Source organism: Malaclemys terrapin, chromosome 3, assembly GCF_027887155.1.
Source record: "Malaclemys terrapin pileata isolate rMalTer1 chromosome 3, rMalTer1.hap1, whole genome shotgun sequence".
Lineage (NCBI taxonomy): Eukaryota > Metazoa > Chordata > Testudines > Emydidae > Malaclemys > Malaclemys terrapin.
In genome coordinates this window covers 178411628-178437295 of record NC_071507.1, presented here as the reverse complement: position 1 = coordinate 178437295, position 25668 = coordinate 178411628, and positions in this window count along the sequence as shown.

The window sequence follows — 25668 nt, the reverse complement described above, 5'->3', positions numbered from 1 at the left end:
AAACAAATCTGAAGATAGAACCAACCTGCAAAACTGACCTTTGAGAGATTAAGGCAGCGGGAGCTGTAGTTAACTAGGGGAGACGTAGTACTATATACAACAGGGAGGAATGGAACAACACAAATAAAAAGCAGCTGTATATGTTAGATTAAGGTGAGTTTATTTTCATCTTGTAGCCTTAATAACTGTCCTAATATTACATCTTCATGTACCCAGGTACTACAATTGCCCCAGGGAAGGCATGGACCTGGGAAAGGGATGTTGAAGCGAGCTGGTCCATGACTGAATCGCCTAAGCTGTAAATCAGAATAGGAGACAGTATGAGCACCATTGAACTGAAAACCTGAGGCATCCCTTGCAAGAAACATTAACACCATGTGTTGCTAGATGGCAGCAGCAGCTCACACTGAAGGCAGTCTTGTTTCATCAATTCTTGCCGATGCATATTTAATCCAGAAATAGTGAGTTGACATTTGCTGCCATCTGCTTCTCACAGGAAATGAGACCTTGATCGCAAAGACCTTCCTAACAATGTGGTTAATTACAAGCAAACATGACCGATGTTAACTTGTGGAAAAAAGAATCTCTTTCTCCATCAAACAAATCTACCTGCTCTCAGGGAAACAGCAGTAAAATATTGCTCAAGGGGAAAAAGTAATTCATTAGATAATGGTTCATCAGCTGTCACTAAAAGCAAAGGACAATACACATGGTCAAAGGAACTTATCATGATCTCTGTTTAATATTGCTATTGCCCTAGAGACAATGGGCTGGATTCATCTGGCTGGTACAGAGTGGTGCCAATAGTAACTCCTCCTGCAAGGGAAATTCACCCTGAAGAAGGTGCAGGCATTCCTACCAATGGGAAGGGAAGCTTTAGTTCTCAATGGAGCTCTATCAGGTGTTCTTCTGATGGGCACTGGCAGTGGGGAATGACCTGAATAAATGCACCCTTCAGCTACTCTGTTCATGTTCCTCTCTGGCCAATATTGCCCATTTTTCAAGTCTCCTCCCTCTGGAGAAAAAGTTGCAGCCACCATAACCTCCCCACAGTGAACTACCAGCTCCTGAGGACCTGTGTCCCAGTTTACACTGTCAGAATCTGGCATGAAGCTCTGGTCTAGCTATTTGTTTCCTGATTCTCTTAGATTATTGTTATATGCTGAACAACTTATCATAGAAATGTAGGTCTGGAAGAGGTTATTTAAGCTATCCCCCATGCAGGTTTTCTGCACTCAGAAACATCATACACTGACGGGTAATGCATCTTTAATAAAGGTGTAGGTCATTAAAGGTAGTAATAGACATGGCACATGGGTATTTACATCATCCTTATTGGTCAATGCATGGCAGTTGTTTAGTACTTGTTCTAGCTCAACCAGACATTATGGATGTGATGCAGGAAGTACTGGGTAAGGTTCTATGGCCTGTTTTATACAGGAGGTCAGAGGAGTTGATCATAGTCGCCTCTTCTGGCCTTAAAATCTATTAAATACTTGGCACCATAACATGAAAGTAACAGCAGGAAAATACCTAATTGTGGTATGTACTTTCTGGAAAATAAATAGCTTGAAAATTCAAATTGGCAAGTTAGGAGACAAAGACACAAAAACATTAGCAGAGTGATTGAGACTGGAGAGCCTGGAGGGCCGAGGCGGAAGCGCAAGAGACACAGCCAGTGAGAATGTTGTGAGTTAAGCTAAGATACCCCCGAGTTCTACATACTTTAAGGTAGTGGTCCCCAAACTGTGGGGTGTGCCCCCTATGAGGGGTTCAAAGGAACATCCAGTAGGGGTGCGGCAGACCTGGGCCAGGCCCCTTTGGGAGTGGGGAGGTAGCACTACACAGCCCTGCTATGCCCCGAGTTCTGCTCCAGCCCCAGCCGCAGCTGCAGCTGGGGAAGACTGGAGGAGCACTCCAGGACGGCTCCAGTGAGAGCAGTACCAGCAGCTTCCCTCCCCCCACACCTCCGGCCTGCTCTGAGTGCTGCTTCCCCTCCCACATCCTGCCCCAGTCACCCCACCACACCCCCGGAGCACGGCTCCCTCTCCCCCAAGCCCTGGCTCCCGAGGGGGCACAGACCAAGTTTGGGGAGGGGGGGGGAGAGGTGATTGAAAAAATTTGGGAGCTTTAAGGTCATTATTTCAACCTCATCTTTTGGGTAACTGACTAAATCTCTCACACTTTGCGCTTATGCTGCCACCAGATATTTTTTAAGCTGAACTAGCAGTTTGTAACCAGATATGCTAGAAACCCCATTGCTATTGTATTGTTCACACACACTTCTCTGTGTTTGGTCTATATAGAGTCCAACGAGAGAGAGAGAGAGAGAATATAGCAATGACACTTAAAACTCACTAATTTTATCTAAGGTGGATTTTATCTTAGGCCTGATCTACACTTAAAACAGATCAACATAGCTATTGGCGCACTCGCCTGTGAAAAATCCACCCGCTCCTTGAGCACCGGAGCTATGCTGACCTACCCCTGTTGACCTAGCTCCCATCGCTCGGGAAGGTAGTGTTCCTACAGCCTGGGCAGCAGGTGAACCAGCTGTTGGGGGAGGCTAGCCCCTAGCCCCTCCCCTTCTGCCCCTCTCCCTTGCAGCAGCCCAGGGCACATACACCCCACAGCTCCCCGACCCCAGCCCTGGGCCACCTTAGTGCACCTCCAGCCCTGGAGCTCCAGGTGGTGTGGCTGCAGTGCCCCCAGCCCCAGATTTCCATGCAGGTCCCCAACCTCAGTACCAGGCGGCCGGACAGTGTGGTCCCAGCACCCCGAGTGCCAGGTGGGTGGCTCAGCCCGGCCCTGGCTCCAGCCCCAGCCACCCCAAGTCCCTGCGGCACGCCAGCATGCCCTAGCCCTACAGTGTTGGAATAATCCCTACTGTCGCTGTGGACTGCACCTGTGCTACACGGTTATGCCAGCAGAGCTATAGTGCTTTAGCTATGCCGCTATTTTCCCCGCAGTGTAGCGCAGAGGTGGGCAAATTATGGCCTGCGGGCCACATCTGGCCCGCGGGACCGTCCTGCCCGGCCCTTGAGCTCCTGGCCCCACCCCTACTGTCCCTCCTCCCCCGCAGCCTCAGCTCACCATGCCGCCAGCACTGTGGGTGGTGGGGCTGTGAGCTCCTGCCGGGCAGCACGGCAGCATGGCTGGCTCCAGCCGGGTGATGCAGCTGCCAGTCCTGCTGCTCTGAGTGGCATGGTAAGGGGGCGGGGAGAAGGGGCAAGGGGTCCCAGGGTGGGGCAGTCAGGGGACAGGGAGCTGGTGGGGTCCTGAGGGGCGGTTGGGGCGGGGGGGGGCAGGTCTCGGGAGGGAGTGATCAGGGGACAAGGAGCAGGGGGGTTGGATGGGTCGGGGGCTTTGAGGGGGCAGATGGGGGGGCTGGAAGTGGAAGGGGGGCAGATAGGGGACAGGGGACAGGCTGTTTGGGGAGACACAGCCTTCCCTACCCGACCCTCCATACAATTTCAGAAGTCCGATGTGGCCCTCAGGCCAAAAAGTTTGCCCGCCCCCCGGTGTAGACATTGCCTCAGTATCAGCACTATGCCATTATATTTTCCCATACTTATTAGAGGAAACAGCTTGAATACGGAGGTTAATTGCCAATAGGTATTTAGTTATCTAAAGTGACTAGCAAGTTTTTAGGCCCACAATTGTGACTCTAATGTCCCAAACACTTTATTTTGGTGCAATGGGTAAAATTACTGAAAGTGACTAGAGGGTAGATTTAGGCACCTAAAGACTTTTTAAAAGATCTGGCCCTTAGGAGCCTAAATTTCATTGCCTTTCAGTGAGACTTTGGCTAGGCCTGGGTGGCGTGTATAAAAGGCCAGGGGAGGTTAAACCTCCCTAAAAACAACTGACTATGCATGGGGTGAAATGCCACGGATACGGCACGGGTCACCCCTCCAGAGGCACGCTGGCCTGCCGCCGCCTTTGGAGTGTTGGATGTGAGGTTCCATAGAAATGGAGGGGATCATCGGCACGCAGACTGTGGTCCCTTCCATGCGCCGCACCACCCCCACCCTACCTCGTCCCCCGAGGCCTCACCCTCAGTCTGCCTCTTCTCCCCAACCCCACTCAGCCTCGTCTCCCCCGCCCTCCGCCTGCTCCTTTCCTAAAACAGGAAAAAGTGATGGGGCCATGGCCCAAGGCCCCCTGATGGTTCCCCCCGTTCCAGGAAGGGAATGGAGAGGAGCGAGCGGTCAGTGGGTGGGTCCTCGGGGGAGGGGGTGGAGAGGAGTGAGCGGCAGGTGGGGGTGGGCTCAGGGGAGGGGGCAGAGAGGCACAAGTGGCGGGCGGGGGAGAGCTCACACAACCAGGGCCGCCCAGAGTTTTCAGAGGTCCCCATGAGAGTTTTTGGCGGGTCTTTGGCGGCGGGTCCCGGAGCGAGTGAAGGACCCGCCGCCAAACTGCCACCAAAGATCCGGAGTGGAAGAAGCTCCGGGTCTTCGCTCCGGGTGTGTTCAGCGGCACTGAAGGACCTACCGCCGAAGACCCGCCGAAAACTCTCATGGGGGTCCCTGAAAACTCTGCTGGGGGCCCCTGCGGGGCCTGGGCAAATTGCTTCACTTGTCCCCCCTCCCGGCGGCCCTGCACACAACTGGGTGATTGGACAACAAAATGGCAGATGCCAGTCAATGTTGATGTGTGCAGAGTGACGCGCATTGGAAAAAATAATCCCAATAATGCATACAAAATGATGGGTTCTAAATTAGCTGTCAAGGAAGAGCTCTTGGCGGCATTGTGGCTAGCTCGCCGAAAACATCTGCTCAGTTTGCAGTGGCAGCCAAAAAAAAACTAACAGCATGTTAAGAACCATTAGGAAAGGCAAAGATAGTGAGACAGAAAATATCATAATCTCACTACATTCATGGTACGCTCACATCTTGAATACTATGTGCAGTTCTGGTCACCCCCTGTGAGTCGGGTAGACCAGAAGGCAGCTCTTCTCAAGGCTGTAGGCATAGCTGAGCACTGACAAATTCATAGCTGGAGACTGGACCAACTCACCTGTATGTTAGTGTTGTTCAAAATAGGGATTAGACTTGTAAGGATGTGTTTCGGACGTATAAAATACTTGCAAGTTGTTGCATGCATTAATCTTACGTGTAATGGCTGTATCCTATGCTATAAGGTAATATTACTCCTGAGGGCATTCTGCACCAAAAAATTAAAAATTATGCGTACAATATTTTAAAATTCTACAAGTTTTATTTGTCAATAAATAAATACAAAGGCTCCAACATGGCAGCGGGGAGCACAGGCCACTGGCTGCACAAAGTTGGGAGATCAACCTGCAGCCCCCTCACCCTGAGGGGGACAGACTCAGCGGTGAGGCTGCACTCAACCCTGACACAGCACAAGGCCTGGGCCTGCCCCAGAAACACCCTGGGGCCCTGCCTAGGGTTACCATTCGTCCGGATTCCCCCGGACATGTCCGGCTTTTTAAGCTAAAAATAGCGTCCAGGGGGAATTTGTAAATGTCCGGACTTCCCCCCCATGCAGAGCACGCGCGGCTAACAGTGCTGCCGGCCGGCCAGTGTCACTTACTTGGGGCTCCGACACTCAGCCAGAGAGGGCTCCTCCTCCTCCCTCTCTCCCTCCCTCCCTGCATCACAGATCGGCTCCGGCAGTTTGGAGCTCCTGCCCAGCAGCTCCGGCCGTTTCTGAGCAAGTTCACCAGACATTAGGTGAAGAAAGGCCAACAACAAGGGGGGCAGGGGGTCGGAGAAGGGGCAGGGAGGTTCTGGAGGGGGCAGTCGAGAGACGGGGGGGTCGGGAGTTCAGGGGGGGCTTTCTGGGTTTGTGGATAAGGTTTTGGGCAGCCAGGGTACAGGTAGGGGGTAGGGTCCTGGGGGGCATTTGGGGGGGGTCTTAGGAGGGGGCAGTTAAGGGACAAGGCACAGGGAGGCTTAGGTAGGGGGTGGGGTTCTGGAGGGCAGTTAGGAGCAGGGGTCCCAGGAGGGGGCAGTCAGGGGACAAGGGGGGGTCGGGAGTTCTGGGGGGGGCTGTCAGGGGGTGGGGAGTGGTTGGATGGGGCCTGGGAGTCCCAGGGGTCTGTCTGGGGGTGGGGGTGTGGATAAGGGTTGGGGCAATCAGGGTACAGGTAGGGGGTAGAGTCCTAGGGGGCCAGTTAGGATGGGGGGAGGGTCTCAGGAGGGGGCAGTCAGGGGACAAGAGGCAGGGAGGCTTAGGTAGGGGGTGGAGTCCTGGGGGGCAGTTAGGGGAAGGGGTCCCAGGAGGGGGCAGTCAGGGGACAAGGAGTGGAGGAAGGGTTGGGGGTTCTGAGGGTGGGAAGTGGGAGGGGCAGGGGCGGGACTAGGGCAGGATGGGGCGGGGCTAGGGCAGGACAGGGGCGGGGCTCCTCCCATCCTCTTTTTTGATTGCTGGATTATGGTAACCCTAGCCCTGCCCCTCTGCGCCAGGTGCACCAGATATGGGGCAGGCAGGCTCAACCAGGCAGGATCCAAGTGTGGAGGGATCCAGGCGCGCAGTGAGAGGATTCTGTGGGACAACCTGGGTGCAGGCAGCTCAGTGCAGGGTCTAGCTCTGGATACACAGAGTTTCATGTTGTGGGGGGAGGTCCAGGGGCATGGGCAATGGGACTCTGCAGGGGTTCCAGGTGAAGGTGGTTGGGGCTCAGCAGAGGGATCTGAGTGTGTGGGGGGGTCTCAGCTGGGGGGGGTCTCAGTGTTGGGGGAGTGGGGCTTGGTGGGTTGTGGGGTCTGGGTGCAGCTAGTTAGAGGTCAGTGGCATGGGGTCTGGATATGGGGACTCAGGGTGGTTCAGGGCATGTGGCATCAGAATGCGGGGGTTGAGTGGGGGGATCTGGGTGCAGGGTGGGAGGTCCAGAGGCAGGGGGTCCGGGTGTAAGGGGGCTCCAGATGCAGGGGTTGAGGTTCAGTGGGGTGGGGTTTGGGAATGGAGGGCTAGGGGGGTGCTGGATGTACCAGGTGATGCTTGGCAGGGGTGTCTGGATATGGGAGGTCCGGATGCATGGGGGTTGGGTGGATGGGGGAGCAGCTTCCTGTATAGTGACCCCTCCTGCCACAGCTGAGGAGCAATGGGAGGAGGAAGCAAGGAAGGATGCTGAGCTTTCTGCAGCTGGGGGATCATCTGACACTCTTTGCAGGGGAAGAGGAAGTCCTGTCCTTTGCTGCCTCCAGCCCAGCCAGGACTAACAGCCAATGGGAGCTCTGGGGGCGGGGCCCGTAGGTGGGGGCAGCACGCAGAGCCGCCTGCCACGCCTCTGCCTAGGAGCAGCCGAGACAGGTCGCTGCTTGCAGGGAGCTGCCTGAGGTAAGCGCCTCCCAGATCCAGCACCCCGCACCCCCCTCCCACGCCCCAACTCCCTGCCCTGAACCCCCTCCCACACTCAAACTCCCTCCCAGAACCCACGCTCAGCACCCCCACCCCCAGCCCCACACCCCCTCCAACACTCTGAGCCCCTCATGGCTGTTCCTCCACCTAGGAGCAGTAGGGACATGTCGCCGCTTCTGGGAAGCCATGCAGAGACAGATAGGGAGCTTGCCGGCCCCGGGCTGTAAACTGGACTTTCCATGAAGATTAACAATGCTGGTTTATAAAGATTTCCAGTTGGTACAGGGCCGGATAACACAGCTTTTACTATATGTTGCCTGCTTTAATCTATAAATAACCCTCTCATTTCTTTCTCCTAGTTAATAAATCCTTAGAGAGTTTACTATCGGATTGACTACAAACATTGTCTTTGGTGTGAGATCTGAGGTACAAATTGACCTGGGGTGAATGACTGAATTTTTTGTGCAAGGCAACCAGCTATCATTCAGTCCAGCTTGCCTGAGTGACAAGATAGACTGGAATGCTCGAGCGGAGTGATTCATTTGTTACTGGGTTGGTGAAATCTAATTATAGAACATACAATTAGTTAGGGGTGTCTGCCCTGCTATTTTGACAGTCTGTCCTGAGGTTGGTATTCACAGCTGTGAACCACTCCAGACAGCGTGAAAGCCCCATCTCAAAAATGGATGGAAAGGTATAGAGAAGGGCAACAAAAATGATTAGGGATATAAGACAGCTTCCATTTGAAGAGAGATTAAAAAGACTGGGGCTGTTCAGCTTAGAAAAGAGATGACTAAGGGGGGATATGATACAGGTCTATAAAATCATGAAGGGTGTGGAAAAAGTGAATAAGGAAGTGTTAGTTACTGTTTCACATAACACAAGAACCAGGGCTCACCCAATGATATTAGTAGGCAGTAGGTTTTAAACAAACATAAGGTAGAATTTTTTTCACACAACACACAGTAAACCCGTTGAACTCTGTCAGGGGCCAAAAAAGAATTAGATAAGTTCATAGAGGATAGGTCCATCAATGGCTTTTAGCCAAGATAGTCAGGGACACAAGCCAGACTCCAGCTGTCCCTAAACCTCTGATTGCCAGAAGCTGGAACTGGATGACAGGGGATGGATCATTTGATGATTGCCCCATTCTGTTCATTCCCTCTGAAGCATCTGGTATGGCCATTGTCGGAAGACAAGATACTGAGCTAGATGTAACATTGGTCTGACCCAGTATGGCCATTTTTATGTTCTTAGTAACTGAAGGGTGATTGAAATAAAATTACTGAGGAGGGAACTGAATGAATAATCTTAAAAGACAGAGCTGTACTGATCCCTGATTGAAATTGAAACTTAGAAACAGTGCACAAATCATGCTCCATGATTGATCCAGAAATTGTACATCAACCTGGAGAACAATGGAAACAGAAAGAGTTGATTATTTTATGCTCTTGGTTTCATTCTTAGGAAAATGCTTCTAAGTCTACTCCTGGGGGGATTCTGCACCACTGGGCATGTGCAGAATTCATGTCCCCTGCAGATTTCTTTGCTTCCCTGCAGAAAAATGACTTTCTGAAAGTGAAGCAAAGGGAAGCCACAAGAGCAGTCATGCACCATTCCCCAGGGTCATGGGTGCATTGTTTTAGGCACCCGGAGCAGCCAATGGAGTGGTAAATCACTGGGAAGGGGGGTTGGGGACACCCAGGCCAGTGGTTCCTACCCTGTGCCAGGCTCAGCTACTAGTCCTGGCTGGGCTGGGGAGGATAGGATTTCCTCTTCCCTGCAAGGAGCGACCAGGGCTGGGTCAGACCCACCCCCAGAAACCTCTCCGGCTGCAGGAAGTGCCGCACATACACCCTGATTTCTGCTCCCATCACTCCTCAGCTGTGTGTGTGGGGGGGAAAGGGTCACTATACAAGGAGCTGCTCCCCAATCTGCCCAACTCCCATGCATCCAGACCCACCTCATACCCAGATTGCCCTGCCAAGCCTCACCCCCTGCACCCAGAACCCCCCCCCCACTGACCCCCTGAACCAGAACACACACCCCAACAGGCCTCACCCTCTGTATCCAGAGCCCCCCTGAACCCAGACCCCCTTTGGAGCCCCACCTCCCAGCATCTGGACCCACCCCTGCACCCAGACTGCCTCCCACATTCAAAACCCCACCCCAACAAGCCCCACCACACCTGCACCTGGAACACCGTGACTAGCCCCCCACACCCAGACTCCCACCCCAGTGAACCCCACCAAGCCAGCACCTGGACCCTGCCCCCACTGAGCCCTCTAAAACCAGACCTGCTAAGCCCCAATCACCTTCACCTGGATCCCCCTGTAGAGTCCCAGTGTGTCTGCACACAGAACCCCCCTGTAATGTTCCCCTCTGGTGTTGCCTGGACCGTTGAGCTGCTAAGTCACTCCAATCTTTGACTCTGGGAGCCAGCCTTACTCTGCTCTGTTGTGAGAACCCCCACTCCTGGGCTGTTCATGCACAGCCTCTGGCATGTAAGCTGCTCCTTGGATTGTGCAACCGAATGACATTAGCCAATATCTCTGGTCCCAGACACATCCCTAGAAACCTCCGTCTTGCAGTGTCCAGTTATGCACATTGGACGCTGCAAGCTTATATGAGTTTGTCAATTTAACAAAGCAGTTGATATGTACCAGGCTTGTCATCCCAAGGGGAGTTTCTGACACACTTTAAATCAAACGCACTGCTTCAGGTAGAATAAACAAACAGATTTATTAACTATAAAGATAGATTTTAAGTGATTATAAGTCAAAACATAAGTCAGATTTGGTCAAATGAAATAAAACCAAAATGCATTCTAAGCTGATCTTAACACTTTCAATGCCCTTACAAACTTAGAAGCTACTCACCACAGGCTGGCTGGTTGCTCTTCAGCCAGGCTCTCCCCTTTGATCAGCACTTCAGTCGCTTGCTGTGGTGTCTGTAGATGTAGGTGGAAGAGAGAGAGCATGGCAAATGTCTCTCCCTTTTATCGTGTCCTTTCTTCCCTCTTGGCTTTGCCCCCCCACCCCCTTCAGAGTCAGGTGAGCATTACCTCATCGCAGTTCCAAACTGACCAAAGGAAGGAGGGGTGACTCCCTCGAGAGTCTAACAGATTCTTTTGTTGCTGCCTAGGCCAGCGTCCTTTGTTCCTGTGAGGCTGGGTTGGGTTTGTCCCATACCTGCCCTGATGAAGTGTGAACTGCTTCTCTGTGCTTGGAGAGTTTTTGCCTGGGCTTATTTTAACTACATACATGAAATTATAACCTATAACATTACATAACAATTACTATAACATCACTGTAACAACCAGGCTCAGTGCATCATGAGCCTGCCGAAGACACACAACATGACAAACTTTGCATTGGATACCACACAATCATTTTATAAAGATTAACATGGGGGTGTAGTGTGCTCCCCTGAGGTACAGAGCGTCACACACCCCCAATAAGCCCCTGTTCATCCAGATCTTCCTTGCACCTGGACCCCTCACCAAGCCGCCTGCACACAGATTGTCCCACACAGAACCCGATCATCCCACACCTAGATCTCCCTACACTAAGCCCCTCCACACTTGCATCCTGCTGGGCTGGGCCTGCTTGCCTACATCTAGTGTGCTTGGCACAGAGGGGCAGGCCACGGGTTGTTTCTGGGACAGTCTTGGTCCTTGCACTGGGTCAGGGTCAGGTGCAACTTTACCGCCGAGTCCATGTTGGGGGTGGAGGGGGAGGGGAGGGTCATCTCCTACCTCTGTGCAGTCAATGGCCTGTGCTCCCCACTACCATGCTGGAGCCTCCTCATTTATTTACTGACAAATAAAATTTGCAGAATTTTAAAATACTGTGTGCAGAATTTTAATTTTTTTGGCACAGAATATCCTCTGGAGTATAAGTCTCATGGTGCAGATAGGCAGCAAACATGAAAGGAAATGGTCTACTTGTATATCTATGCACGTCCATGCGATGCTGTGTGCCTTATCTGATATGCAGACATTTCCAAATAAATCACCTAGTTCAGTGGCTCTGAACCTTTTTTCCTATTGCGATGCTATGTAATAACAGAAAAAAGTTTCAGGACCACCACCAGCCCATCTAGCCATAAAGAAAGATGGTGTTTTGTTACCTGCAAATAGCATGACTTTATTTATTTACTATGATGCATAGGTGCCAACTCTGTGGGTGCTCCAGACTGGATCAGCCACAGAAAAAAAATAGTGGGTGCTCAGCACCCACCGGCAGTCCTGCTGATCAGTGCCTCCCTCCCCCAAACACCTCTCAGCCACCGCGGATCAGCTGTTTAGTGGCATGCAGGAGGCGCTGGGAGGGAGGGGGAGGAGTGAGGGTGGGGTGCACTCATGGGATTGGGGTGGAATAGGGGCAGGAAGCAGGGGCTCCAGGCACCAGCGCAGCAAGCATGTGCCTGGGGCAGCAAGCTGTGGGGGGCTGCGTGCCGGTCGCTGTGAGGGCGGCAGATAGGCAGTCTTCGGCGGCATGCCTGCGGGAGGTCCGCCAGTCCCGCGGCTTTGGCGGTGGGTACGCTGAAGGCACGGGCCTGTCAGAGCACCCGCAGAAATGCCGCCGAAGCTGCGTGACCAGCAGACCGCCCGCAGGTGTGCCGCCAAAGGCCACCTGACTGCCATGCTTGGGGCGGCAAAAAACATAGAGCCGTCCCTGGCGGGAAGAGGCAGGGTGGGAGTGGGATTTGGGGCAAAGGGTGGAGTGGGGGGCAGAGCGGGGGTCGAGGCCCCCCCCCAGTAACTCATAAAGACAGTGCCTATGCTATGATGCACAAAATGACTAGTTCCAGGTGCTTTCACAATAGGAAAACAGTTAACAGCGAGGGCCACAAAACAGGCCATTTCATCCATCCCCCAACGACAATTAATACACCTTGTCAATTTAACTGATCTCAATTTTTAAGTGAGCAGATTAAGAAGATGAAATATGTCCTAAAGGCTGAGAGGCTTGAACGTTGGTGGACTTTAACTGGGAGTGAATTCCAGACCTGAGAGATGGCCACTGAAATCATAGAAATCATTGAATTGTAGGACTGGAAGGACCTCAAGAGGTCATCTAGTCCAGTCCACTGCACTCATGGCAGGACTAAGTATTAGCTAGACCATCCCTGACAAGTGTTTGTCCAACATGCTTTTAAAAATCTCCAATGATGGAGATTTCACAACCTCCCAAGGCAATTTATTCCAATGCTTAACCACCCTGATAGGAAGATTTTCCTAATGGCCAACCTAAACTGCCCTTGCTGCAGTTTAAGTCCATTGCTCCTTGTCCTATCCTCAGAGGCTAGGAGAACAATTTTTCTCCCTCCTCCTTGTAACAGCCTTTTATGAACTTGAAAACTGTTATCATGTCCCCCACTCAATCTTCTCTTCTCCAGACTAAATAAATCCATTTTTTTTCAGTTTTTCCTCACAGGTCATGTTTTCTAGACCTTTAATCATTTTTGTTTCTCCTCTCTGGGACTTTCTCCAATTTATCCACATCTTTCCTGAAATGCGGTGCCCAGAACTGGACACAATACTCCAGTTGAGGCCTTATCAGTGCTGAGTACTATGACCTCCAGATCCATTTGTTTCTGGGACAGTCTTGGTTCTTGTGTATGTATGCAACTGATTGTTCCTGAGTGGAGTACTTTGCTTTTGTCCTTATTGGATTTCTTCCTATTTACTTAAGACCATGTCTCCAGTTTGTCCAGATCATTTTGAATTTTAATCCTATCCTCCACAGTACTTGCAACCCCTCCCAGCTTGATATCGTCCACAAACTTTGTAAGTGTACTCTCTATACCATTATGTAAATCATTGATGAAGACTTTGAACAGAATCAGACCCAGAACCAATCCCTATGGGACCCCACTTGATCTGCCCTTCCAGCTTGACCGTGAACCACTGATAACTACTCTCTGGGAATGTTTTTCCACCCAGTTATGCAGCCACCTTATAGTAGCTCCATCTAGGTTGTATTTCCCAAGTTTGTTTATGAGAAGGCCGTGTGAGACAGTATCAAAAGCCTTACTAAAGTCAAGATATACCACATCTACCACTTTCACCCATCCACAAGGCTTGTTATCCTGTCAAAGAAAGCTACCAGGTTGGTTTGACACGGTTTGATCTTGACAAATCGATGCTGACTGTTACTTATCACCTTATTATCTTCTAGGTGTCTGCAAATTGGTTGCTTAATTATTTGCTCCATTATCTTTCCACGTAAGAAGTTAAGTTGACTGGTCTGTAATTCCCCGAGTTGTCCTTATTCCCCTTTTTATAGATGGGCACTATATTTGCCCTTCTCCACTCTTCTGGAATCTCACCCATCTTCCATGACTTTTTAAAGATCATTTTTAATGGCTCAGATATCTACTCGGTCAGCTCCTTAAGTATTCTCGGATGTATTTGTCCAGGCCCTGGTGACTTGAAAACACCTACCTTGTCTAAGTAATTGTTAACTTGTTCTTTCCCTATTTTAGCCTCTGATTCTACCTCATTTTCACTGGCCTTCACTATGTTAAAAGTCCAATTGCTACTAAACTTTTGGTGAAAACTGAAGCAAAAAAGTCATTTAGCACTGTGATGGGTTGCCCCCCTTAGGATGTCACCTGATGTGCTAAGATACCACTGAGCCTGTCTGTTATGCTAGCCTGGGCACCCTTTTAACCTGTTTTGCTGAGTTAAGCTATTAAGCCTCCTTCAGCACACACATAGGCAGGGCCACAACCTAACTGCAGAACAAAACAGACACTGACATCAGTTCTGGGAAGGCTCAGCTTAAGGGACTTTTCCCCAGTACTCAGATATCCACCTCCCTGGGAGTGCAGACTCAAAGATATATTATGAAATCTGCCTTCTCCCTCAATGTGGAGAAAGGTATGCACCACCTCTTCTTCCCCCTCCCCCACAATTGTGAATTATACAAACAGGGTTATATTATTGTGACGGGTTGCATCACAGAAACCCCCTTGGGAACTGCCAACTGATGTGCCAAGACTACTTCTGCCCCTGCTTTCCCTGCCCGCCTGGGACTCCAGCACCCTGTCTTGTTGAGCCAGACATGCCAGTCTGCTCCAACACAGACCCAGGGTCTGAACCACATGCCCCAAAGCTGCAGACTTAGCTGAAAAGAACTTGAGAAGTGTTCCTGTCTTTAACACTCAGATGCCCAACTCCCAGTGGGGTCCAAACCCCAAATAAATCCATTTTACCCTGTATAAAGCTTATAGAGGGTAAACTCATAAATTATTCGCTCTCTATAACACTGATAGAGAGATATGCACCGCTGTTTGCTGCCCCCCCCCCCCAGGTATTAATGCATACTCTGGGTTAATTAATAAGTAAAAAGTGATTTTATTAAATACAGAAAGTAGGATTTAAGTGGTTCCAAGGAATAACAGACAGAACAAAGTGAATTACCAAGTAAAATAAAATAAAACACACAAGTCTGAGTCTAATACAGTAAGAAAACTGAGTACAGATAAAAACCTCACCCTTAGAGGAATTCCAGTAAGCTTTCTTTTACAGACTAGTCTCTTTCTAGTCTGGGTCCAGCAATCACTCACACCCCCTGTAGTTACTGTCCTTTGTTCCAGTTTCTTTTAGGTATACTGGGGGATGGAGAGGTTCTCTCTTTAGCCAGCTGAAGACAAAATGGAGGGGTCTCCCAGGGGTTTAAGTAGACTTTCTCTTGTGGGTGGAGACCCCCTCCTCTCTCCTATGCAAAGTCCAGCTCCAAGATGGAGTTTTGGAGTCACATGTCCATGCATGACTCAGTTTTTAGAGGCAGCAGCCATTATAATAATATATGGAGATATACCTATCTCATAGAACTGGAAGGGACCTTGAAAGGTCATTGGTTACCTGCTACCTTGAACATCCTCATGTAGACTTCTTATGCGGATTGGAGCCTCCCAAGATCCATTGTCCTTTAAGTGCTTCTTGACTGGGCACTTTATTTGCACATTCCTTTCTCAAGAAACTGACCAAATGCGTTACAAAGGCTACATAAAAATCAAGCCAGTTCACAGCCAATATTCATAACGTTGAATACAAAAATGATGCATGCATACAAATAGGATGAATAGATTCAGTAGATCATAACCTTTACAGAGATATGTCACATGGCATATGTAGCATAAAACATATTCCAGTTATGTATAGTCATATCTATACATTCCTAAGCATATTTCCATAAAGCCTTATGGGGTGCACCGTCACAATTATAAACAAGAAATAAGTTTATTAACTACAAAAAGTGAATTTTAAGTGAATATAAGAGATAACAGACAGAACAAATCAGATTATTGAGCAAATAAAACAAAATACGCAAGCTAAACTCAATATACTTAAGAATCAGGTTACAAAATACAATTTCTTACCCTAAATGTTATTTTAGGCAGGTTGCAAAGTTTCTGTGGTTTACAGTCCCAGTTATATTTCTTTTCAGACTGGACTGTCTCAGTCTGGACTCCTCTCTTGCCTTCCCTTCAGGTGGCTTTAGCAGTCTTTCTTCTTGGGCAGACAGGCCAGGGAGAGGAGGAGCCTTGTTTGCCTTCCTCCCCACCCTTATATAAGATTTACACAAGGTGGGAATCCTGTTTCCCAAACTTGACCCCCCCCCTTCCCTTTCAGTGGAGAGTTACAAGAAGTCCCAGATAATATTTAGTATCAGGTGACAAGACCACCTGACCTAGTAGTGTCACAGTTACATCCCTGGATGCCTCTCAGGAGGAAGAGAGATTAACGTCTTCATGGTCTTGTTGTTCCTTCCTGATGGCCCATCAAATCTGATGGCCTATTGTCTGGTGGATGTCTTCCCAATACACACCCAGTTGTAACTGTTACATAGTCCATATTCCTAATTTTAGATACTAGGTTAGCCAGTCTGAATCCAAATATGCTCTTCCCCTTCCTCGATAGGTGGATCCCATCTCTGCTTAGCAGTCCTTCTTCCCAGAACAGCATGCCATGGTCAAGGAAGTTGAAGCCTTCCTGGTGACACCATCCTCTCAGCCAGACATTCACCTCCAGGATGCATCTCTCTCTGCCTGCCTGAGAATACCCTTTGCCCATTCCCAGGGTTTCAACCCTGGTGACAAACAGCAGGAGCATTCCAGCTGATTGCAACTGTCATGACAGGTTATAAGGGGAGAGGTGAATGTCTCAGGTCACTTAGCTGATAACCAACACCTTGAACTGCACTCAGATATCAGTGCAGAGTACGGAGCATAGGCTTGTCTACTCATGCTATCCCAACCAATTCAAAATGCAGTCAGTTGCATTGCATTCTGCACTATCTGAAACCTCCACGTGGTCCCCAGAAATCTCCATGTGCAGATGAACAATGGAAGCCTCCTGGCGAGATCTGCAAGTTTACTATTCGCTACCTCTTATTCATGGACAATTTAAGGTGTAAGTAATCATGCAGAAACGATGTTGCCTGGCAGGATTGTGGATCTCCTAGAGCCAGCCTGCATGAGGCTGGTGTGTTGAAATTGCTGCCAGATGGTGAGATATCAAGAGTGGGAAAGAGTTAAAAGCAACAGCAAACTAAAAGTGTCTAAATGATTCGGCACTATTGTAATAGTTTGCCAAGTTGCCTGACATTGAAGAAATTAATGATCAGGAATGAGTTAGTTAATCTAAAATTAAAACAAAACAAAATAAAAATCAGGACCATATTGGACTGTGTCTTGCATCATCCATGTGTTACAGGATCCAAAATGGGAGACTCTGAAACGTATGACCCCCCTTAGTGATATGGGAGTGATTTTTGCAGCAACTTGATAGAGTGTAGCAAGGTGATGAAAGAGAAAACAAATCTGTATAAATGCCAACAAATCGAATGTTCCACCCTTCCATAGTGCTTTGCATCTTCAGAACACTGCACAGATATTAGCGTAGAAGCTGGTTTCCTGCATATGTTTTGCTGCAGGGACATTGGTTTGTGTTGTGCTCCTTAATTTTGCTATGGCAATGCTATTTTTTTATCTTATTGCCCTTGTAGTCTCTAAGCAAAGAACGGATTAGTTAAAAGGGAAATGAAAGTATATTATTGCAGCCTGGGAACCGAGAGGGGAAACTGAGAAAGTATCAAATATAGAGAGATTCCAATTGTTTGAGCTGCTTGAAGAGCACTAATTCGGGTGGGCTAATCGGGTATTTATTAAATTGGGAGCTGCCTTTTGAGTTTCTAAGCTCCATAGGAAAGAAACTCCCAAGATCTTCAGGAGCTTGAACTCCCCCCTAGCTCATTTAAAGCTTGTGTATTGGGTAGATAGGAGTATGTCAGACAGTAAGATTTCAGGATCCTTCAGTACTCCCTGGTCCTATAGGCTGTAAATCCAAAACCACCCCACCTCATCCCATCGCTTGGTGCATATTATAATTTATGTAGACTGTGTAGCACCGAGAGACCCCAGGGCCCCACTGGATAAACACAAAGTACAAGATTAACTATATTAGTAATAGTTACTATTTATATAGCTAGACACTTTACCGGACAAATATAAAGACACAGGGCCAGATTCTCATCTGGTGCAATGAAGCTAGGCTGGTTTATACCAGCTGAGAACCTGGCTCCCAGTCTCTGCCCTGAAGAGCCTACAGTTGTATTTGCATGACAGAGTGAAATAATCCATACTCGGGGTGTGCAAGGAATGACAATGATCACAGCAATACGATCAGGCGGTTACTCAGTGTACATCTCCCAGTAGCTGAACACCACTCTGGCTGCTCCTTTATGTACAAAAATCTTGTGGGAGATGAGAGCAGCCATATTTTCCCTTTCGGTTCCCCTTGCTATAATATTACCCATTATGTGTTTTCTATCTGTCACAGAAACCTGCTTAAACCTCCGTGGCACCCCCCTGTGGGGAAGCCTCGCTTATTTGCTGGTCTTCATTACTATGGCTGACTGTGTGCAATACAGAGATTTCACCTTCAGCACATGTAAAAAACACTGGGATAGCCCAAGGCCAGGGGTCTGTTTGCAGACCACACTGCAGGAGTGTGCAGCTGTTAGCATCTGTACTGGCAGCCACCCAGAACCCCATGGAGTTCAGTGGAACTGTGCCCAGGAACTGCCTCCAGCAGATGCTGGTGCAGGATCAAGGCCATAGGCCCTTTGCTTGACTAACCTTCTCCTATAGTCTGTGCATTTCACACTAATAGTGCAAGTCCCTGTAGCTCCTCCAAGGCAAAGTATCCCAAAGCAGTTGACATACTATCACTTTGTCCTAGCTATTAGCCAGGATGGGCAGGGATGGTGTCCCTAGCCTCTGTTTGCCAGGAGCTGGAAATGGGCGACAGGGGATGGATCACTTGACGATTACGTGTTCTATTCATTCCCTATGAAGCACCTGGCATTGGCCACTGTCGGAAGACAGGATACTGGTCTAGATGGACCTTTGGTTTGACCCACTATGGCTGTTCTCTAGGGGAAATTCTCTTTGCCTTCCCCCACTCCTCTATCAAAAAAGCCACGTGTGTTTGTACAAAGGAGTTTTTCTCCCTCTCATCTGCTCTTCGTCACAAGGGTAAATGCCACTAGCCCACTTGAACTCCTGTTCAAATTTCATCAAGCAGGATATTTTGAAGCCAAGTGGTCACATGGACCAATATGTGTCCCAAAATTTAATAGAAAAGCAAAACATTGGGGGCGCAAAATTATCTGAAATGGAATGGGGATATTTTTCAAGCAAGTTTTTATTGGGGGTGGGGAGATAGAAGAGGAGAATCCTTATTTTTGCATAGCTCCTGTAGAGAGACTTCCATAGCAGCATACCCCTCCCCCCTCTTCTCCTGTCTGTACAATAGCGCCTAGATGCTCCGGTGATAAGCGCATCAGGAGTGTGTAGTGTAGACAAGACCCACTACTACTACTGTCTCTTTTCATGACCATCCACACACTGATCATGAGAAAACAGTTTGTCTTGATTTCAGCTCACTTTCCCTCAGCAGTATTAACAACGAGCCAGGGAATGGGCTACCAATTGTATTAATTACTACACTACATGTTTCTTGGATATGCTCTACTTCAAATGTATATTGAAGGAAGAATGCAGCTGCTTTAAAAATAGCAATCTTCACCATCTTTTGTTCTGGTGCAACAAACACCTTCTTAGGTTTTATCTTCAATGCCAAAAATGGTGTGTTTTTAGAGCAGTGTAACTAAGGTACTTTAGCTAATCTGCTGTAAAACCCTAGTGGAGATAAGGCCCTGTACTTTTACTTGGAGTGGCTAGGCCAGATCAGCACTGTACTCCCACCCATTGGTTGACTTTGCTTAGCTACCTCACAGTAAAACTACAGGGCCTTATCTCCACTAGGATTTTATAGCAAGCTAGCAACTCCCACCTGTGCATCCCCCTCCCGTCCCCGTCCCCCCTACTTTTTAGTAGTGAAGCCAAAAGGCAAAGACACAAGTAGAGAAAGTAGGAGCTGACTTTCTGGCCTGATTTTTTGTACCAGCCTTTGGCGAATCACACAAATTCAGGCTCTGATTTGGATACAATTAAGGAGCAACTCAACTGAAGCTAATGGAATTTAACTCTAGTGGGAGTGAGATGAGAATCCGGCCCTTGGTCTTTAGGATCCATGGTGCATTTAAATAGATTCCTAAAACATTTGCAAACGAATCCCACTGTTTGACAAGGGGCTGTCTCGGGACTGGCTTGCTCATCTGTAGAACTATGATTCTGTGGCAAAGAAAAATTCCATTTTTGCAGGAAACTGCCTAATGCGATAGCGCTACCAGTGTTCCATATACTGTACTATGCAGCTGTAAATGTGAAGCCTGTTTACTGTAGGCTTTTCAAATATTAAAAATTCAGAAGCTATGTATTCCTCACAGAAATAACCTGGGGGGACACTCTATTTTAAAGCAGTCTACACGAATTGAGGATTAAATCAGTCAGAATCTTTTATTGTTTCTAACAAAGGAGAATGCATTTAATATTTGTACTGAATTCATGCTTATTAACAATTAATATTAAATACATCAATTATGTTGAGCTTTTCAGGACCTGAAGAAGAGCTCTGTGTAACTCAAAAGCTTGCCCAACAGAAGTTGGTCCAATAAAAGATATGACCTCCTCCCCCTTGCCACACTAATTTTTTTAGACAGTATGTTTTGTCTTCCTATTAGAAAATTTACTGTGATTTGCTAATGATCTTATATAATTATTTTCTTCTTGATTACAGACTTGCATTTAGCAATTTGGAAGCCCTTTTTTTCCTCTCAGAGGAAGCTGAAAGCCCTTTATAAAATTATGCTCTGCACACAGCTCTTGTCATCCAGCACTGAAATGAAGCCACCTTTGCAGTGAAAGGCATTCGTTGTTTAATTGTGAGCAGCAACGCTACACAACAGTTTGGCACAGAATGAGAATACCTTTGGATATGTATTTCTCAGGCACCTGTAGCTAAACATTCTACTCCAGTCAGGGGTGAAAGTAAGTTAAAGGACTTACCAGTACACCGGAGTCCTGAGCAGAGGCGGGGCCCTTAAATCAAGATTTAAAGGTCCCAGGGCTCCAGCTGCGGCTGGGAGCCCTGGGGCCTTTAAATCACCCCCAGAGCAACCAGCTGCAGAGGCGTCTGGGAGCCCCGGATCTCAGGGGCGGATAAAGGGCCCGGGGTTCTGGCCGCTGCTACTGCAGCGGAGCTCTGGGCCCTTTAAATGGCCGACGGAGCCCTGCCGCTTCTACCCCAGGGCTCCGGCAGCGGGGCTCAGGAGGCGCTTTAAAAGGCCCGGGGCTCCGGCCACTGCAATCACCAGCCTGGGAAAGCCGATCCGGACTGGTACACTGTACCAGACCGTACTAGCTTACTTTCACCTCTGACTCCAGTTGAAATTTAGTTGGGCATAATGTGATTACCTAAACTAGAATCTGGTGATACCAGAATTAACACATATCCTCTTACAAAACGTACCTTTGAATCTTGTGACTGTACATGGTCAGGCCTTCAATTTTATACCGTATTTGAAAAACAGCACCTGCAACAGTGTAATACCACAGCATAACTCTGAGGAAGTGTCACTTACTGAATTGCTAACATCACTTTCTGCAGAAGCCAGGTTCTCAACTGTTCTAGCTTCCCCTCAGTAGCCTCACCAAATTCACATACCAAACCACCAGTGTTAAAAATATATCCCTCTAAACCAGTGGTTCCCAAACTGGGGTTCACAAAATGTTACAGGGGGTTCGCGGGAAAAAATTCCCTAGTGGCGGACAGAGTTGTCCATAGGGACCCCCATAGGGCCAGCAGCCCCTGGACTTCCAAGAGCTAAGCAGATCAAAGCAAGCATATCTATCACACTGAGATTTAAACTTCAAGACTCCTTATAAGAAATGGAAAGGGAAGTGGCTATTTTTTGCGGTTTTTAAAATTAAATAGGCAGCTAGTGTTCTTCATAATAATTTTAAAAACAATAAGTTTAAGCTTTGTTGTAACATGCGTTGTTTGCCTGGACTGCTCAAGACCTGAATGCTTGTGGAGGAGGAACTCTTCAAGTTGTCTTCTTAAATACCTTCATGCTGTTTCACATCTGATACTCCTTGATGAAACATAGGAGCCTTGTCTTATAACAGGCTTATTCAACATGATACAAGCTACGAAAGGAAAGTGAGATCTTCGAAGAGTGTTGCTGTTTTCATAATGTAATAAAATACTGTAATGATGAATAGTAATTAATAATAGTGTGTAATAAGCATGTCATAAAAACAAATTTTATATTTCCAAGATCACTACTTTTATAATTTATACTCAGGTAAAGGAGAAAATCCCTGGATATATTCATTTTTAAGGAAGGGGTTCGTGAGACTTGACATTTTAGTGAAAGGGGTTCACAGGTTGTTAAAGTTTGGGAACCACTGCTCTAAACAATGATAGGGTTGGGGGAGGAGGGGGAATGAGGAGGTAGAGATCTTCATGTATTAATACACAATTTAATACATTTGTGAGGCACTGATGCATGAACAGGTGTAGTGATCGATAGATCTGCATCTTATCTCACAGTGGCTTCATAGGAACAGTGAGCAGGCAGAACAACAACATGAGCATCATGACATAGGACTTATAGCCCCACCTAATTTCCATTTTATTCATCAATGCATCAGACACATTAACTCCACTTTCAGTTCTTTGCCTCTTTTGCTGCAGAATCTCTACCAGACTTGCTGGCTCCTTTCACTCATTAATGCTCCATTTACACTAATGGGACGTCAGACCACACCTGTTTCGTTCTAGGCAGATCTAGTACAGGCCATACCTAGAAATTCTTGGTAGCAAGTTACCAACGCTGAATCTATTCAGTTCCAATCTCTCCTCTCTCCCAGCTCCGCACCTTCTGGGAAAGGATTTTAACATGAAGCACAAAAAAGGGGATTTGGTATTTTATATCACATTTCCCCCATACGCAAGAAGAGATTCCTGAGCGACCCTTCCCTTCGTGAATAATTTGAGGCATTTTGACATAGCACATACCATATTCAAGGTGATCTCCAGCGCTGTTACCTTACAGTACATCCGGCAGCCCTTTTTCCAATTAAACTTCTTTTCCCCAGAGGAGAGAATGACACAGTTATTAGTAATCTCAGACTTCACCAAGGCTTGTAGTCCTCAAAATGTCAGTCTTGTATTGGAAGAAGATCTCTACAAACCTACATGAAGTTTATTTTGCCCATCGGGTCATTCAACTAGCTGACTATTTTTAACCTTTTAGATATGAATAAAGGGCACCTTGCATGATGGAATGAGGTCTAACAGACTATTACACTGTCATGGAAAAGCTGAGAGATAGCGTGTAATATATACATATAAGCGTTTCTTTCCCTCTTCAGCTTTATAAGAAAAGTTGCCCCCACTCAGAGGCTAGTTCCATGCATACATTGCAAGAGGCATTATCTAAAAACAACCTTTGCTCAGGCAAGAGAGAAAAATGGATGGGTTCAAAAAATCTCCATCCTTATGGCTTCTGCTAGAGCAGGGATCAGCAACCTTTCAGAAGTGGTGTGCCGAGTCTTCATTTATTCACTCTAATTTAAGGTTTCGTGTGCCAGTAATACATTTGAACATTTTTAGAAGGTCTTTCTATAAGTCTAATATATAACTAAACTATTGTTGTATGTAAAGTAAATAAGGTTTTTAAAATGTTGAAGAAACTTCATTTAAAATTAAATTAAAATGCAGAGCCCTCCGGACCGGTGGCCAGGACCCTGGCAGTGTGAGTGCCACTGAAAATCAGCATAGGTTGCCTACCCCTGTGCTAGAGCCTTGAATAGGCTACTTTACTTGCAGACTGAACCACAGAGAAACTAACAATTTGAGATTTAATGGCTTAACTTTATATTTGTGTAATAGGCATTGCATTGTATAGAAAAAAGTCTGATCTTCTATACTAATTAGCCACAGCTTTCAGAGTTACACTGATACCCTGGTGGTGGGACTTTACATCAGCTGTTGAGAGAACAGACAGGCTGTTAAGGTTAGGTGAGACTGGATCTGTCTGTTAACCTTTTCACTAAAATGCCAGCCTAACGAGCCTAAAATAATACAGCTAAAGGATAAAATTCCAAAAGCACTTAAGACTCAGATCCTCAAAGGTACATAAGACCCAGATTTTTAAAGGTATTTAGGTGCTGCTGTGCTCAGTGATGCAGTGCTTAATTGATTTAGGGGTCTAAATCTAATTTCAAAAGGGATTTAGGCACTTAGGAGTTTGACGGGTTGGATCACAGAAACCCCCTTGGGAGCTGCCACCAGATGTGCAAAGACTACCCCTGCTTCTGTTTTCCCTGCCAGCTCAGGACTCCAGCACCCTGTCTTGCTGAGCCAGACACTCCCGTCTGGCTCCAGACACAGATCCAGGGTCTGAATCTCCTGTCCCAAAGCTGCAAGTTTACCTGAAAACAGCTCACAGTAGTGTGCTTGTCTTTAGCACTCAGATGCCCAACTCCCAATGGGGTCTAAACCCAGATAAATCCGTTTTACCCTGCATAAGCTTTATGCAGGGCAAACTCATAAATTGTTCGCCCTCTATAACACTGATAGAGAGATATGCACAGTTGTTTGCTCCCCCAGGTATTAATACATACTCAGCTAATTACTAAATAGAAAGTGATTTTATTAAACACAGACAGTAGGATTTAAGTGGTTCAAAGTAGTAACAGACAGAACAAAGTAAGTCACCAAGCAAAATAAAATAAAATGCGCAAATCTATGCCTAATCAAACTGAATACAGATAATTTCCTCACCAGTTCCAGAGTGCTCCCTTTTACAGGCTAATCTCCTTTTAGCCTGGGTCCAGCTATCACTCACACCCCCTGTAGTTACTGTCCTTTGTTTCAGTCTCCTTCAAGTATCCTGGGGGGTGGAGAGGCTCCTTCTTTAGCCAGCTGAAGACAAAATGGAGGGGTCTCCCACAGGTTTAAATAGACGCTCTCTTGTGGGTGGAGACCCCCCTCCTATGCAAAGTCCAGCTCCAAGCTGGAGTTTTGGAGTCACCTGGGCAAGTCACATGCCCCTGCATGACTCAGTCTTTGCAGGCCGACGCCATTGTCCACATGGCATCTTGCATGTCTCCAGGAAGACTTCTCATGTGGATTGGAGCATTCCAAGATGCATTGTTCCCCAAGTGCCTCCTGATCAGGTACTTAACCTGGCGCATTCCTTCCTAAAGAAGCTGACCAAATGCCTCACAAAGCTTACTTAGAAATCAGGCAAGCATACAGCCCATATTCTTAACCTCGAGTAGAAAATGATATATATGTACGAATAGGATGAATAGATATAGTAGATCATAACCTTTACGGAGATATGTTACATGGCACAGGCAGCACAAAACATTCCAGCTACGTCATACATACATTTATAAGCACCTCCTCCCCATAAAGCCTTATGGGGTACACTGTCACAGAATCCCATTGACTGTTGATGAAATTTATATGCCTAAGTGGCTAAATCCCTTTTTAAAATAAAAAAGACGGTTACTCACCGTTGTAACTGTTGTTCTTCGAGATGTGTTGCTCATATCCATTCCATTAGGTGTGCGCGCGCCGCGTGCACGATCGTCGGAAGATTTTCTACCCTAGCAACACCGGCGGGTCGGCTGTGGAGCCCCCTAGAGTGGCGCCTTCATGGCGCTGAATATATACCCCAGCCGACCCGGCGCCCCCTCAGTTCCTTCTTGCCGGCTACTCCGACAGTGGGGACGGGGGGCGGGTTTGGAATGGATATGAGCAACACATCTCGAAGAACAACAGTTACAACGGTGAGTAACCGTCTTTTCTTCTTCGAGTGCTTGCTCATATCCATTCCA